At 36.1% G+C, this 15,949-nt stretch overlaps 1 pseudogene; it reads left to right on the top strand.

Annotated features, from left to right (window-relative positions):
- Window positions 1-8,904: 8,904 nt before the first annotated feature.
- Window positions 8,905-12,202, top strand: LOC122201394 (annotated as a pseudogene).
- The last annotated feature ends 3,747 nt before the right edge of the window (window positions 12,203-15,949 follow it).

Genomic DNA, 15,949 nt, shown 5'->3' with positions numbered 1-15,949 from the left:
GACTTATAATAAATCTTTTTCAGCAGTTTTATGATGATAAAGGACTTGGTTGGAGTATAACTTTAAATAGTGATTCACAGATTTAGGCTCCTTCCATCTTGTGATTTTGCATTTGCTAGACTCTTGCAATCTCCTGAATCTAGTCAACAGATGGGAAAAGAGAGAACAAAGAATATACACTGCTTCTTAGAAACTTCCTTTCTCAAAAGTGAAATACATTATTTCAGTTCACATTCTAATGATGAGAATTAATCACCCGGCCCTACCTTGGTATAGGCAATGCTGGAGAATGACTCTCTAGCTAGGCAGCTGCTTCCTAGAGACCACCTTGTACTATGGAAGGGGAAAGCACACATTTAGTGAATAGCCCTTTCTTAAATAAAAAACAAGCAATTCTTATAGAATCATGTAAGGAAGTTTTTTTGGTTTTTTTGTTTTTTTGTTTTTTTAATTTAAAAAAAAATTTTTTTTAACGTTTATTTATTTTTGAGACAGAGAGAGACACAGCATGAACGGGGGAGGGGTAGAGAGAGAGGGAGACACAGAGTCGGAAGCAAGCTCCAGGCTCTGAGCCATCAGCCCAGAGCCCCACACGGGGCTCGAACTCGTGGACCACGAGATCGTGACCCGAGCTGAAGTCGGACACTTAACCGACCGAGCCACCCAGGTGCCCCAGGAAGTTTTAAAAAGAATATGTGTATGAGTCCAACTCCAAGAGGATCTGATTTAGTTCATCTAGGGTGGCTATAGTGTTTGTTTTGTTAGTTTTAAAGTTTCCACATATCTCTCAATATGCGGCTAAGGTTGAGAACCATAAGACTAGGAATTTGCGAGGTGCAGAGAAGATGTGGAGACAAGAGAATAACAGGTTCCTCTGATTGACTATGAGGTCAAGACTATATATCAAGACAAAGTAATGAGGAAGCTACATAAATAAGCAAATGAGCATGTATATGCACCTGTATGTCTTTGTAGGGGTTAACTATGATATCAGAGGAGAAAATATGGAACTTGGAAGCAGAAGACCAGTATTTAAGTCCCAGATTTATCATTTTTCAGTTCTAGAATTTCTAGTTGCTTGTTTTTCATAAGTACGTATTCTTTCATATAGACAATAATCTGTTATTTAAGTGTATTAATTTTACTTATTTGAAAATTACAGTTTGAATTCTCTACAGTCTCTGACCCTTCCCTAACCTTTACTGAGTTTGTAGTCTTTCATGGAGTTGGTACTATTCCAACACTTGGACATTGTTAATTGTGCATTCCTTATGCAGCTGAGATTGCCTAAAACACTATGGTCTCTGCTTATATAGCACATATTATGGGAAGTATAGAAACATATGTTAAAGTTTGGTTGGAGCCACTGATAGAATATGCAATGGACATAATAACCTGTCAGATGGAGAACTTGGGAGCTTGTTTTCTTTGGACTTCTCTTCCCAGCTTTCACCATTTCACTATATGGAACACAGTTTTCTCCTGCATAATTTATGGTCCTCCAAAAGTTTACCTTCTTATTTTTAGGATGGATATACTTTATTCTTTTAATATTTTATGTATCTTTTTCTATAATGTATGTGATTGATATAAGAATAAAGCAGGTTCGCCGGGACGGCTCAGTCAGTTAAGCATCTGACTTCGGCTCACGTCATGATCTTATAGTTCATGGGTTCGAGCCCCACATCAGGCTCTGCTGACAGCTCAGAGCCTGGAGTCTGCTTCAGATTCTGTGTCTCCCTCTCTCTCTGGCCCTCCTCTGTTTGCACTCTGTCTCTCAAAAATTAATAAATGTTAAAAAAATTTTTTAAAAAAAGATAAGACTAAAGCACCCAATATCTCCATTTATCCTGATATCAGAAGTCCTGGCAGTGTGATCTTGGGTGAGTCTCTAAGTCTCTCTGAGTCTCATTATCTCTAAAATGGGGATAATAATTCAGACTGTTAGGAAGAATAAATAAAATAATGAAGAATACTTTGTGAATGAATGCTAGTTTTTTTATTATTAATAGGAAGGATTAAAGGACCAGAGGCATCATAGATGATGAGAGTGAGAGAGTAAGTTAATTGAAACAGTAGGAGTTTGTGGTTGAAGGGAAGGATAATAAGGATCAAGATTTGCAACTTTAGGTATTCACAATGTGTTGAGGCAATGTATACAAATGGGCTCTGGCATTCCTTTTTCATTGCTCTCTGCTTTCTCTTATTACTATATGATGTGGGGACTAACCCTTTTACTCACATTCTAAATCAGAAGACACTTTTTTCCCCCCACATTACAGTTGACCCTTGAACAATGGGTTTGAAGTATTTGGGTCCACTTATATGAGAATTTTTTACAGTACTGTAAATGTATTTTATCTTTTAATTTTCTTTTCTCTGTCTTAATTTATTGTAAGAATACACTGTATAATACATATAATATACAAAATATATGTTCATCAACTGTTTATTGGTAAAGGCTATTAGTAGTTAAGTTTGGGGGAAGTCAAAAGTTATATGTAGATTTTTGACTGTGTGGGGCGTCAGTGCCCCCAAACCTTGCATTTTTCAAGGATCAATTGTATAATTATGAAATATTTGTAGATTCTTACTTTAAGGACAAATTCCTGAAGGAGAGAAGGACATTTCAATTAAGTCCTAAAGGTAGTGAAGCAATAAAAAGATCAATTGTGGTTGAAAAGCCCTTTCATGGGCCTCCTGGGTGGTTCAGTCGGTTAAGCGGCCAACTTCGGCTCAGGTCATGATCTCGCGGTCCGTGAGTTCTAGCCCCGCGTCGGGCTCTGTGCTGACAGCTCGGAGCCTGGAGCCTGTTTCAAATTCTGTGTCTCCCTCTCTCTGACCCTCCCCCGTTCATGCTCTGTCTCTCTCTGTCTCAAAAATAAATAAACGTTAAAAAAAAAAGAAAAGAAGAAAAGAAAAGCCCTTTCAGGTATACACACTAAGATTTAATGGAAAAGTTAATAAAGTTTCAAGGAACAGATAAAAAATCTGAAAAGGAGGAAGGGGATATTGAATAGGTTAGTGACAAGCATTTGGATAATCTTTTGTCTCTTTCTGAATGAAGGAAATGAAAAATAATAAAACAGGAGTAATAACAATGATGGCAGATTCGTTTTGAAAACTTATTTAACAAATATGATCACACTGGGATGATTTTAAGTTGAGAGAAGTTTATGGTTTCAGTTTACTACTGAAAAGAAAGCAGTGGGAGTCTGCCTTTTCACTAAAAGCATTTCCACAAAAGATAATAGAAATGATTGGTATTTGATGCCATTCTGGAATTAAAAGAATAAATAGCATTAAGCAGTCAAGTAGCTCTTCCATTCTCCCTTTTTATACATGTCTAAGACCCTGTGTGGATTTGTCTAGTATTATAAATTGACACAAGTAACAGGGATTTGTCTAGCATTAGAAATTGACACAAGTAATGGAATTGTCAGTACATATGTGAGGGGGAACAAGTGCCCAAATTTCATTCTTTTATTTAATAGGGCTTTTCTTGCATAAGGCATGTAAAGAAAAGTCTTTGTTGCAGAGATGTATGAGGGCTCCATGGGAACTGAAAACAAGGCTGCATTTGATCATATAGTTAAACACCACTATTATTTCCTACTTTGATTTAAGTAGGACTAGCTTTTCTTTCTTTCTTTCTTTCTTTCTTTCTTACTTTCTTTCTTTTTTTTTTTTTTTTTGGTTCTGTGTATTACAGATGTTTTAACAAATGAAATAAAATTGAATGCCATGTGGAAAAATCAGTTATCCAGGAAATAATTTTTAAGCTGTATTTGTGCCCTCATTAGCAGAATTTTCTGTTATCTAATCTTAATAGGAAAAATTATGTTTCATATATTAAACAATCAGATGTCTCTTAAACATTTGCCCCCTTTTAACTCGAGGTCTTTGTTAGTTCCTTTAATGTAACTGTGACATCTTATCTTTTATTATTTGTTCATTTATTCATTCACCTCAAATATTTATCTACCTAAGAATATTTACCTAGTTCATAACCAAAATTTTAAATAATTATCCCCTAATTTCTTCTTGATTTGTGTAATTATGAACTTGAAATTAAATCCTTATATATTTTGTATGTTAGAAAAATGACTAATATTAGGTGGTTATACTACTTCATTGATCAATGAGGTGATGAAGAGAGATACTCAGAAAGATTGATGATTTAAAAAAAAACTTTTTTTAATTTTATTGATTTTTTTTTTTGAGAGAGAGAGAGAGAGAGAGAGAGAGAGAGAGAGACCAAGCACATGAGTGGAGGAGGGGCAGAGAGAGCAGGAGAGAGAGAATCCCAAGCAGGCTCCATGCTGTCAGCACAGAGTCTGATGTGGGGCTCAAACTCACAAACTGTGAGATCATGATGTGAGACGAAGTCAAGAGCTGGAGGCTTAGCTGACTGAGCCACCCAGGTGCCCCAGGTTGATGATTTTTGATGAGTTTTAGCATTCAAATTGGTTTTAAAACCAGAATTATTTTGAGATTGTCATTTTGAAATGCATATAACACATAACATTTATTCATTGATTTATATAAGTGATAACAAATATTCTTGTTCACAGACAGTTAAGATATTTATTTACAATACCCATTTTATATTACCTAGAGATGATTTGATGGTTTTAAAATAGAAAAAAATTCAAATACAAATAAAAGTAGAAAGTTGAAGAAAAATGTTCAATAATGATTAGACTCTATAAGTATTAAAATATCTACTATAGGAGTTTAATTTTAACTGAGTTTTCATAAAAGCTCTCCCAACATAATGGATATTTTCTTGAATTGCAAAGATGCCTGGTCTTTAATACTTTTTTTGTTTTACTTTTATAGTCATGATAGATGCATTAACAGCTATATATGCTATAGCTTGACAGAGTTGCCTTCTAACCAAGCTATTGTCATCATTCTTGGTTAACTAGCTTGAATATATGAATTTACCCCAATTAGGATATAATTAGGCTAATCCTGATTTGGGTTGACAAAGAGCCTTGCAGGTATTCTAAAGACAAAATTAATTTTCAAGTGTTCAATATATTTCTTATTAGTTCATAACAGTATAAAAAGTTACATAGCATTTTTAAAAAGCATAATACACAAAAGCTTCAAAATAAAAGTAGATGTTCATGACATTTATTTTCTGTTTACCAGATTAGGACACCTTTTCCTAATCTTTAGCATTTAATAACATTTAAAAAAATATACTAAAGGAAAAAAAAATCCAAGCATGAATGACTGTGATAAATTCTATCATCTAATGAAATAAAGTTTATTAAAGATGACTGATGGTGTCCTTTTTCCCAAATCTGCTCAACACAAAATGTGTAGGATGGACAAGAATGTGGTTTGTGGGAGCCAATGTAGAAAATGCTTGAATGGTTAAAAATCAACCAGTAATTAACTAAGTGTACATTAACAGTATAATACTTAGTGAATATTTACAGGAGACTTACATATGCCTGACACTGCTCTAAGTACTTGGAACTTAGCAAGAGACAGCTATATATTGTTCTTAGCTCATGGTAACATACAACCAAATTATTTTATTTCCCTATGGACCAGCTAACAACAGGGAGTGAGTTTGTGGCTCAATAAAAGGCTTAAATTGGTGCTAGAGTTGTCTCCAGATATAAAGAACTTCCTCTGGAACTAGTAGAGCTAATTAGACTGCCCTTCACTAAACTGTTAGAAGAGGGTCAGTCACTGCATTGGTTGTTGGATGAGATGCCCTTTTCAACTCCAACGCTCCATGATTCTTTTACACTGAAGAGTTGTAGGGAGAGTACTGATCAAATTCCAAACAGGAATAAAAATACTTTCAGAGCTTTCATTTATGCATTCAGTGAATATTTACTCAGTGCTAACTATATATCAGACACTGTTTTAACGCTTGGGGATCTAGCTTTTACAATAGGTATGGTGGGTTTTGGAATGTAAATATTCCCTTTGATTTCTGTGGTTTCAAAGAACCACATTTTGCCATCAAAATATGCCTAATTATAGAATCTAAAAAAAAAAAAAAAAAAAGAAATCCAGAAAGAATTAGACAACAAACATAATGAGACAGATAATATGACTCTTTCGATAACCTTTTTTGTTTAAATTGAATTTCATAAGGACTTGTTGTTTCTGGCACTTAGGACAAGATTGACCTTTTCCTCCCATCCATTTATAATTACTAACTGCCTAGTAGTGCACTACTAGGTATTTATCTAAAGGATATGAAAATGCTGATTTGAAGGGGAACATGCACCCGAATATTTATAGCAATATTGACAATAGCCAAATTATGGAAAGAACCCAAATGTCCACCAATTGATGAATGGATAAAGAAGATGTACACACACACACACACACACACACACACACTGGAATATTACTCAACAATCAAAAAGAATGAACTCTTGACATTTACAGCAATGTAGACGGAACTAGAGTGTATTATATTAAGAGACAAATACATGATTTCACTCATGTGGGATTTAAGAAATACAACAGATGAACATAGGAGAAGGGAAGGCAAAATAAGAAAACAGAGATGGAGACAAACCATAAGAGAATCATAAATACAGAGAACAAGCTGAGGGTTGATGGAGGGAGGGTGAGCAGGGGGGATAGGCAAGATGGGTGTTGGGCATTGAGGAGGGCACTCTTTGGGATGAGCACTGGGTGTTATATGAGAGTAGTGAATCACTAGGTTTTACTCTTGAAACCAATATTACACTGTATATTAACTACTTGAATTTAAATAAAAATAAAATTACTATGCTACAATAATAATGGATATCATCCATTGAGCATTTACTATGTGCAAATCACCCTGCTAGATTATTTCCATGTATGTAATTTATTCTTCACAGCAATATTGTGATATGATGCAGGTAGTATAAGTCATAGTAGTGTCTCTTTTACTGAAGAGGAAACGGGCATGGAGAGGCTTACTAACTTACCTAAGGTGAAGTGTCGTAGACTCTAAGTCTAAAGTTCTCTTGGCCAGCAAAAGAGTGGATGCTGGATTAAAGCAAGAGATGGCTAAAGACAAGAGCCTGGGAAAAGACAAGAGCCTCAAATAAGGGTCCTTGCCCCATATTTATTCAGATCAGAAGGCTTACAAACGTGATGAGTGTGTACAAAGAGACAAACTAGGAACATTAACTTGGGATGTGAGGGAAAAGAGGGGGGTTTGAAAATACACAGTATTTGGGGTTTGGGTCAATATAGAACAAAATCCAGGAGCTGGGCAGATGGGTAGATGGTTGTTAACAGCAGACAGGAGGCTCCATGCCTGTTGATCTTTGCCAGCCTAGGGGATGAGACAGACAGGGGGAATAACCTCAGGGTTAACAAGGCACCTTTTCTTTTGTTAACTGTCTCCGCTCTGGGATGCTTTGCCTGCAGCGCAGGGGTCCATAGTCTAATTCACCAATTTACCTAACCTGGCCCTATCCTCCTGTGAAAGCAACTTTTCTGCTATAGTACTAAATTGGGGGTGCTTTCACCCTGAACATCTAATCTTGTTTATTTCATATACGTATGTATTTGGCACCTTTGCACCATTTCTATTTCAGGACTTTGTCTCTCCCTCTCTAGTTTGGGGGCTCTGCACCCTCTCTCTAGTTTGGGTGCCTTTGCAACTCCTTATTCCTGGCGCCTTTGTGCCTCCCTATTCTCGGGGTGTCTTTGCATCCCCCTATTCTTGGAGTGCCAACCTGGTTTACCCAAACTGAGGTGTGAGCATTTTATGGCTTTGTATTTCTTTATGCCTTGTTAACCCATTGGTATAAGCCCAGGGGATTCCCAAGCTTATCCCCCACAGTGAAGCAGCTAGTAAGAGATGATACAAAAAAACTGTTAAAAAAAAAAAGCTGTGTATTGTGCTTATTTTCTATTTGGTATTATTAACCACGTACTATGTAACCTTTCTAGATAAGAGAATCTGTATGCCTTGCACACTGATTCTCATTTGTTATTCTGCAATTTTAATAAATGACAAAAAGAAGTAGATATAATAAGATAGAAGAAGTAAATGGTAGAAGTTCAGAAATGTTTCAACAACACTAGCCTGGCTATTCTTTCTGATTTTCCTTCATAGACTCCTCTTCCTATTGAAATTGGAGGTATTTCTTAGCATTCGGTGTAGCAGCTCTACCATGTTCTTCTCCCTTGCAACATAATCCCTGAGTGGCCTTGTTCCTGATATGGATTCTTTTCACTAGTCTAAAGTGTTTTTAAATCTCAAGTCTGCAAAGTTTCCAATACAGCCACTTTCCTTTGTGCCATCCAAATCGGTCTAGGTATCCAACAATCTAAGTACATTTGGAGTTTGAATTGTATTTTAAACTTGTAATCATTTTTATCTGTAAAATTAGTATTTACAACCAGAGATGACATTTAGCTAATTCTCTAATTTTAATAAAATCTACATAATCTTTATATTTATTGGTTAGTTTGAGCTATCTCAGTGAGGTCATAATAAACTCATTATTAATAAGATAAAACTAACCCCCTATGTCAACATAGATTGCAATTTATGTGAATATGTTTTCTAACAAATATAGTTCCCTAAAACATAGTTTTAATCTCAAATTTATAAACCAATATTTGGATTCATTTTTGAACAATTTCAATATTACAGAATTTTGTTTCCCATTTAATAAAACTTTTTTTTTTTTTTTTGAGGGAGAGAGAGAGAGAGAGAGAGAGCATGAGCAGGGGAGGAGCAGAGAGAGAGAGACACACATACGGAATCTGAAGCAGGCTCCAGGCTCTGAGCTGTCCACACAGAGCCTGACACAGGGCTCGAACTCAAGAACCATGAGATCATGACCTGAGATGAAGTCGCATGCTTAACTGACTGAGCCACCCAGGCGCCCCCTGTTTTGTTTTTTTTTTTTTTTTGCCATTTTTAAGAAACATCTAAATGAAAACCTCAAATAGTGATGGCACAAATAAGTATCAATTAGTATTTTATGACAACTCATGTAAACCTCTTTTATCTGATTAACAACATATAAAAATGGTTTGTTGTGAGACTTATATTCTTTATGATAATAGATTTCCATTTGAACTTCTAACTAAAATGCTAATATTCACAGCTTCTGACTCCCTTTAAAATTTTTAGTCAAGGTGCATCAAAGAATTTGTAGATGAGGCTTATGACTATCTTTTGCTCAATGGAGTCAAGCGGAGGAATAGCGAATATCACATTATTTATTGGCTGTAAATGAAAACTAGGAATCAATAGAAAGGATTAAATCATGAGTTGTTATACAACTCACATATGCATTCGTTCATTCATTCATTCATTCTGTTTTTTATTTGACAAACATTTAAAAAGTATATGCATAAGGCTAGTTGGGATAGAATATCTTACATAAGATACAGCCCTTGTCAAGGAATTTAGGCTCATAAGTATGTCTTCAGTATGAAGATCATGTTCACTAGAGTTTTCCACATCAAACAATAGGACCTTGGACCCTATAGTTCATGAAAAGGTCTTGTTAAAATCTGTTAAAACGTACTAAGTATATTAAATGATTAGACCACCTAGATGTATGCACGTTATGCAGAGTTTCCTTTGAAACTAACAGTGTTATAATAGCGCTCCAGTTAATTTCACACAACTACTCTGAATAGTCATTAAAAAGTATTAGAACTTGCCAGCCCTGCAGCAGTGGGTGACACCTCTCCAGTAATAGCTCACAGGGAGGAGGAACCATTGCTCTGGTGCTGCGGTCCCACTGCCCACTTGATGGCTGCAGACCACAGTGGCCCGGAGTGCTTCTACTGTCTGGGCAAGAGGCAGGGGATGTGGGTCCGAGCCCTTCCACGTGGGGAACTCTGTCCTCCCCTCCAGGCCTACGCCCACATGCTCACAGTCAAGGAATGCAGCAACCACTGCAAGTACTGCTTTGCCAGGAAAAAAGGATTGTTCAAATGTGGAAGATGCAAGCAGGCATTTTACTGCAACAGGGAGTGTCCGAAAGACACTGTTAGGAAGACGATTGGCTTATGCACAAGATGGAATGTTCTTGCATGGGTTGTTTTTCGGGGGGCGGGGGTTGGACTGGAATCCCTCAGAGATGGTAAGGCTAACTGCAAGGATTCTGGCCAAACAGAAGATCCACCCAGAAAAAACACCTTCAGAGAAACTGTTGGCTGTGAAGGAGTTTGAATCACATCTGGATAAATCAGACAATGAGTAGAAGGACTTAATTCAGGTAACATTGCTGCTCTTCGTCACTTTCCCTCCAAGCACCTCCAGTTCCCTGGCAGTGATAACTTGGTGGTACTCTTTGCACAGTTTCACTGTAATGGCTTTACAACTGAAGAGGCAGAGCTTTCTCATTTGGGATATTTCCCCGGGCAATATTTCCTGAGGTTGCACTGATGAATCATAGTTGTTGCCCCACTGTCGTTGTGACCTACCTGGGAGAGGAGATTTGTATCAGCTATGTTGACCTCCTGTACCCAACAGAAGACAGGAATGACCCGTGAAGAGAGTCTTACTACTTTACCTGTCAGTGCCAGGAGTATACCACCAAAGACAAGGATAAGGCCAAATTGGAAATCCAGAAGCTCAGCCATTCCCCCAAAGGCAGAAATAATCTCTGACACGATCAGATATGCATGCAACGTCCTGGAGGAGTTCTGGGGGGCCAAGCACTACAAATGCCCTCGCGAGCTGCTGAATATCTGTGAGCTCAGCCAGGAGAAGATGAGCTCCGTGTTTGAGGACAGCAATGTGTACATATGGCACATGATGTACCCAGCCATGGGTGTCTGCTTGTATATGCAGGACTGGGAAGGAGCCCTGTGATATGGACAGGAAATCGTTAAACCCTCCAGCAAGCATTCTCCTCTGTATTCCATGGCTTCCATGTGGTTGAAGCAGAAGGCCATACAGGGGCCGGGAAACAAAGCTGCTGGAGAGAAAGCAGTGAAGAAGGCCATTGCAATAAGGGAAGGAGCTCTGGCAAAGACCATTTGTACATTAATGATATCAAACAAAAAGTTGAAACTATGCTGTTAGTTTTCATTTAATGCTAGTGCAGAAACCTTCAAGGATTTGAATATTTCAAATCATACACCTCATTCTCTCATTTCTGCAAAATCATTGGAACGAAAACACTTGCTCTTAAACCTTACATGTGGCTTACCTGGAAGTTGGTCTTAATCTTTAATCTTAATACCAAAATAAATTCTGAATGTTTTTTGTCCCCTAAGAGGTATGGCATGGTTTCATGTATTATCATACACTTTGGACAGAGCAAGTTTAAAAAATGAGATTATTTTTTCCTTCATGCCTGAATGATGGAAGAGAATAGAAAAGATAATGGTAAAAAAAAATATCTAAAATGCAACATTGTTCCCTGGTTTCTTTAATTAATAGATCTTATTTTTAGAGCAGCTCTAGATTAATAGAAAAATTATGCAGAATGTACAGAGTTCTCACATACCATCTTTTCCTACCGTACCCTCCTTACAGTTTATCCAGTTATTAACCTCTTGCTTTAGTGTAGCACATTTGTTATCATCAAGGAACTGATAATGATGCATTACTATCAACTAAGGTCCACAGTTTATTAGGGTTCACTCCTTGTGGTGCACAGTTCTAAGTGTTTTCACAAATGGGTAACACCGTGTCTGCCCTTACAGTGTTGTACAGAATCCTTTCACTGCCGCCCAAATCTGGTGTTCCTTCTTTAATCACTCCCTCTTTTCCTTGTTCTCTCTGAACGCTTGGAGGTCACTGATCTTTTTACTCTCTATTGTTTAGCCTTTTCAGGAATGTTATATAGCTGGAATCATACACTGCAGCATTTACATACTGGCTTATTTCCTCAGCAATATGCATTTAATGTTCCTGCATGTCTTTCTGTGGCTTGATAGCTCATTTCTTCTTATCACTGGGTAAAATTCCCTTGTATGGATGTACCACAATTTCTACATTGCCCTATTAAAGGACATCTTGATTCCTTCCAATTTTTGGCAATTATGAATAAAGCTGCTATTAACATTTGTATGTAGGTTTTTGAGTGGACATAAAATTTTAACTCATTTAGGTAATTATCTTGGAGTACCACTGCTGAATCATATGGTAAGACTATGGTTAGCTAGCTTTGTAAAAAACTGTTAAACTGTTTTCCAAAGTGGTTGTACCATTTTGCATTCCATCAGCCATGAATGAGAGTTCCTGTTGCTCTACACTCTTAGTGTTTCGCATTTAGCCATTTTAATAGGTATGCAGAGGTCTCATTTTTTAAATTTGCAATTCCCGAGTGATATTTGATGTTGTGCATCTTTTCATAAGCTTACTTGTCATCTATATATCTTATTTGGGAGATGTATGTTTAGATACTTTGCCTACTTTTTAATTGGTTGTTTTCTTATTGTTGGGTTTTAAGAGTTCTTGGTATATTTTGTATACAATTCTTTTATCGGATTTGTGTTTTGTAAATATTTTCTGTGGCTTTTCATTTCTTAACAGTGTATTTTGCAGAGCAGATGCTTTTAATTTTAACGAAGTCTAAATTACCAATGCTTTCTTTCATGGATCATATTTTTGGAGTTGTGTCTAAAAAAAGTCTTCACCCTAGGTTTCCTACTATATTATTTTACAGAAGTTTTGTAATTTTGTATTTTACTATTAGGTCTATAAGAGATTTTGAGTTAATTTTTGTATAGGGTGTAAGACCCATGTCTAGATTTATTTATTTTTTGCATGTATATGTCCAGTAGATCCAGTGCAATTTATTGAAAAGAGTGTCCTGTGTATATTTTATTGTTTTTGTTCCTTTGTTTAAGATGAGCTGACTATATTTATGAGGTCTATTTCTGGGATCCCTATTTTATTTCATTAATCTATTTGTCTATTCTTTTACCAAGACCACACTATTTTGATAACTATAGCTTAATAGTAAGTCATGTGGTGTTAATTCTTTTATTGTTCTTCAACTTCAGAATTGTGCTGGCTATTCTGATTCTTTTGCCTCCCGTTTAAACTGTAGAATCAGTTTGTCTATATCACAAAATAACTTGCTGGGATATTGATTGAGATTTCATTGAATCTATAGATCAAGTTGGGAAGAATTGATAACTTGATGATATTGAATCTTCCTACCCTTGAACCTTGAATATCTCTCCATTTATTTACACCTTTTTAAATTTTTGTCACCAGAGTCTTAGTTTTCCTCATGTAGATTTTAGGTTGATTCTAATGTAAATGGTGTTATGCCTCTAATTCCAAATTTTGGTTATTCATTTCTGGTACATAGGCAAGAAATTATATTAACCTTATCTTGCAACCTTCTATAATCATTTATTAGTCTTAGTTCCAATTTTTTTTGTTAATTCTTTCAGATCTTGTTCATAAGTAATCATGTCACTTGTGAACAAAGGCAATTTTATTTCTTCTTATCCAAACTGTGTGCTTTGTTTCCTTTATGTTTTATTGTGTTAGCTGAGACCCCCAATATGATGTTGGAATGTTCCAACAGGAGTGGTGAGAAGGACGTAGTTACTTTTTAAAAAGAAAACATTTCATTATTTCATGAATGTGATGGCAGAACGAGGCAATTTAGCATCAGATTAGATTAAAATATGAAATGTAATCAGGTAGAGAAGTCTCTTGTAGAAAAATTTTACAGAGAAAACCAATTTAAATATTCTTTGCAGACAGTAATTCCTGATTTATATAATGGATCAAAATGAGATTTTTTTTTTTCTGTTCTATTTAAGTCAGTGTCCATAAACCACATAAATCAATTGAATGGGGAAACCTCTCTTATTTCAAGTACAAGGAAGGCCTCCAAAGGAATAAAAAAAAATCCATGAACACCCTTCCCCCCCCAACACACACACACGGGAACATATAAAACATGTAAAATGTTTTCCTACTTCCGAATTTAGTTTGATAATAAAAAGTAATTAAAAAAAATCAAACATTTAGTGAATATTATGGAAAGAAATGGAGAAAGGAGAGCCAAACTAAAGGGAAAAGAAAAAAATACCTCTTGAGCCTAGTTACGGACTACCCAGATACCACGGCTGTATTAATATTTTTTTAATGAAAAAACAGAAGATATGAAGAAGTAGTAAAAACGACATACCAACCTGTTTACAAGATGAATGCAGACACACATTTATTTGACACTGAGGTTGCAATCAGGTATTAGACACAATTTAATGGGAGAGACAATTACAGTGACATATCAAATCACAACAGGGGAGGCATACATACAGAGCAACAGAGGAACAAAGGGAAAAGATAATAGATATCTGGAAGATCACACACACACACACACACACACACACACACACACACACATACACACACACACACACAACATGAAGCTCCATATAAAAGACAAAAGCCTACAGCCAGCAGAAACACAGACATGATTCACACACCACTGTCCCATTTTAAGGTGGAAATCCTACTATAATTTTGTTACATAGGTGTTTTTGACTTTACATGATTCTTCCATTTGGAAGCATGGATGATCTTGCAATATTAATTTTTCACACACAAAAAAGCAGAAGTTAAGCCCTCTGGAGAAAGTTCAGTTAAAAAAAAAAAAAAAAGACATTTTAAATGGAGTAACATCACCATCTTGTGGTGTTTCAGAATATTGACTCTGCTTTTTAACGACATTTTGAGTTTATGTAGTTCTACGTAAAATATAGCTAACTTGATTATTTGTGAAAATAATCTAGATTATATATGACATTACCAGACTCAGAACAAGAACAAAGAAGTGATCCATCTACATACATTTGTAATTAACTTTCCATGAATTTATTACCTACAGATTTCTTTTTTTGTATTACAGTTCCTCTGTTACTTTCTTGCACTCTACGAAGTAATAAAAAATGGGGACCTCTGCCCCCTGCCCAATGCTTATTTTGCTAAAATCCCTTCCCTCAGGGGACTGAGACCCTTTCGGTTATCTACAATGTGGAATAAAATCTCTAAAAATGCATGCTTAGGAATGTTAATATATACTCGGTTCTATATTTGATGTTTTTTGCTTCCTGGCTTGGTTCTTTAGCATATAAGGTTTCATTATTTGTCAGTTTAGGATTTAGTAGCATTCCCTGAACTGGCTCTGATGTGCCCAAACTGCGTAACTAGAACATAAAAGTCAGGATTATGAGAGATAGCTCCCATTCGTCAGATGCTTACAGTCTCGCTGCGGATGTAGACATACACACAAGAACCACATGAACAAAACAAAACAAAACAACAAAACAAAACAAAACAACAAAACAAGGTTACATAGAAGTTATCTTGAAATGCCATATCACGTTTTGCAGTTCTTTCCCTCCAGCTTTTGCCTCAGTCATTAAATTGATCTGATAAACTCATTAGGGAAGGATTTACTAGGCCCTTACCATTTTCATAATACTTGGTGCCATGAAAGATATAGTAGAAGGTGCAGGAAAAAAAGATTCAAGGCATTTATAATCTAGTTGGGGTGACTAACAAAATGTCTTAGAGAATGTAAATGCTTGCAGCTATAACATAATACACGAAAGTTATGTATGGAAAAAATGGGAGTTTTGGGTTTTTTCAGGCTCCTCATTCATACTTTAAATATATTCTAAAATATAAACATAAAGGGTGACTGGGTGGCTCATTCAGTTAAGCCTCCAACTTCAGCTCAGGTCATGATCTCACCATTTGTGAGTTTGAGCCCCACGTTGGGCTCTGTGCTGACTACTCAGAGCCTGGAGCCTGCTTTGGATTCTGTGTCTCTCCCTCTCTCTCTCTGCCCCTCCTCCACTCATGCTCTGTCTCTTTCTCTCAAAAATAAATAAACATTAAAAAAATAATAAATAAAATATAAAGATAAGATCAAGAAAAGTCAGAAATGACTGAAGAAAAAAAAACCATAACACCACTCCATTAACCCAAGTATTTAGTATTTTGGTGTAC

This window comes from Panthera leo, chromosome D1 (assembly GCF_018350215.1).
Source record: "Panthera leo isolate Ple1 chromosome D1, P.leo_Ple1_pat1.1, whole genome shotgun sequence".
NCBI classification, from domain to species: Eukaryota; Metazoa; Chordata; class Mammalia; order Carnivora; family Felidae; genus Panthera; species Panthera leo.
The sequence above is the reverse complement of the archived record's forward strand: the minus strand, read 5'-3'. Positions and strand labels throughout refer to the sequence as shown.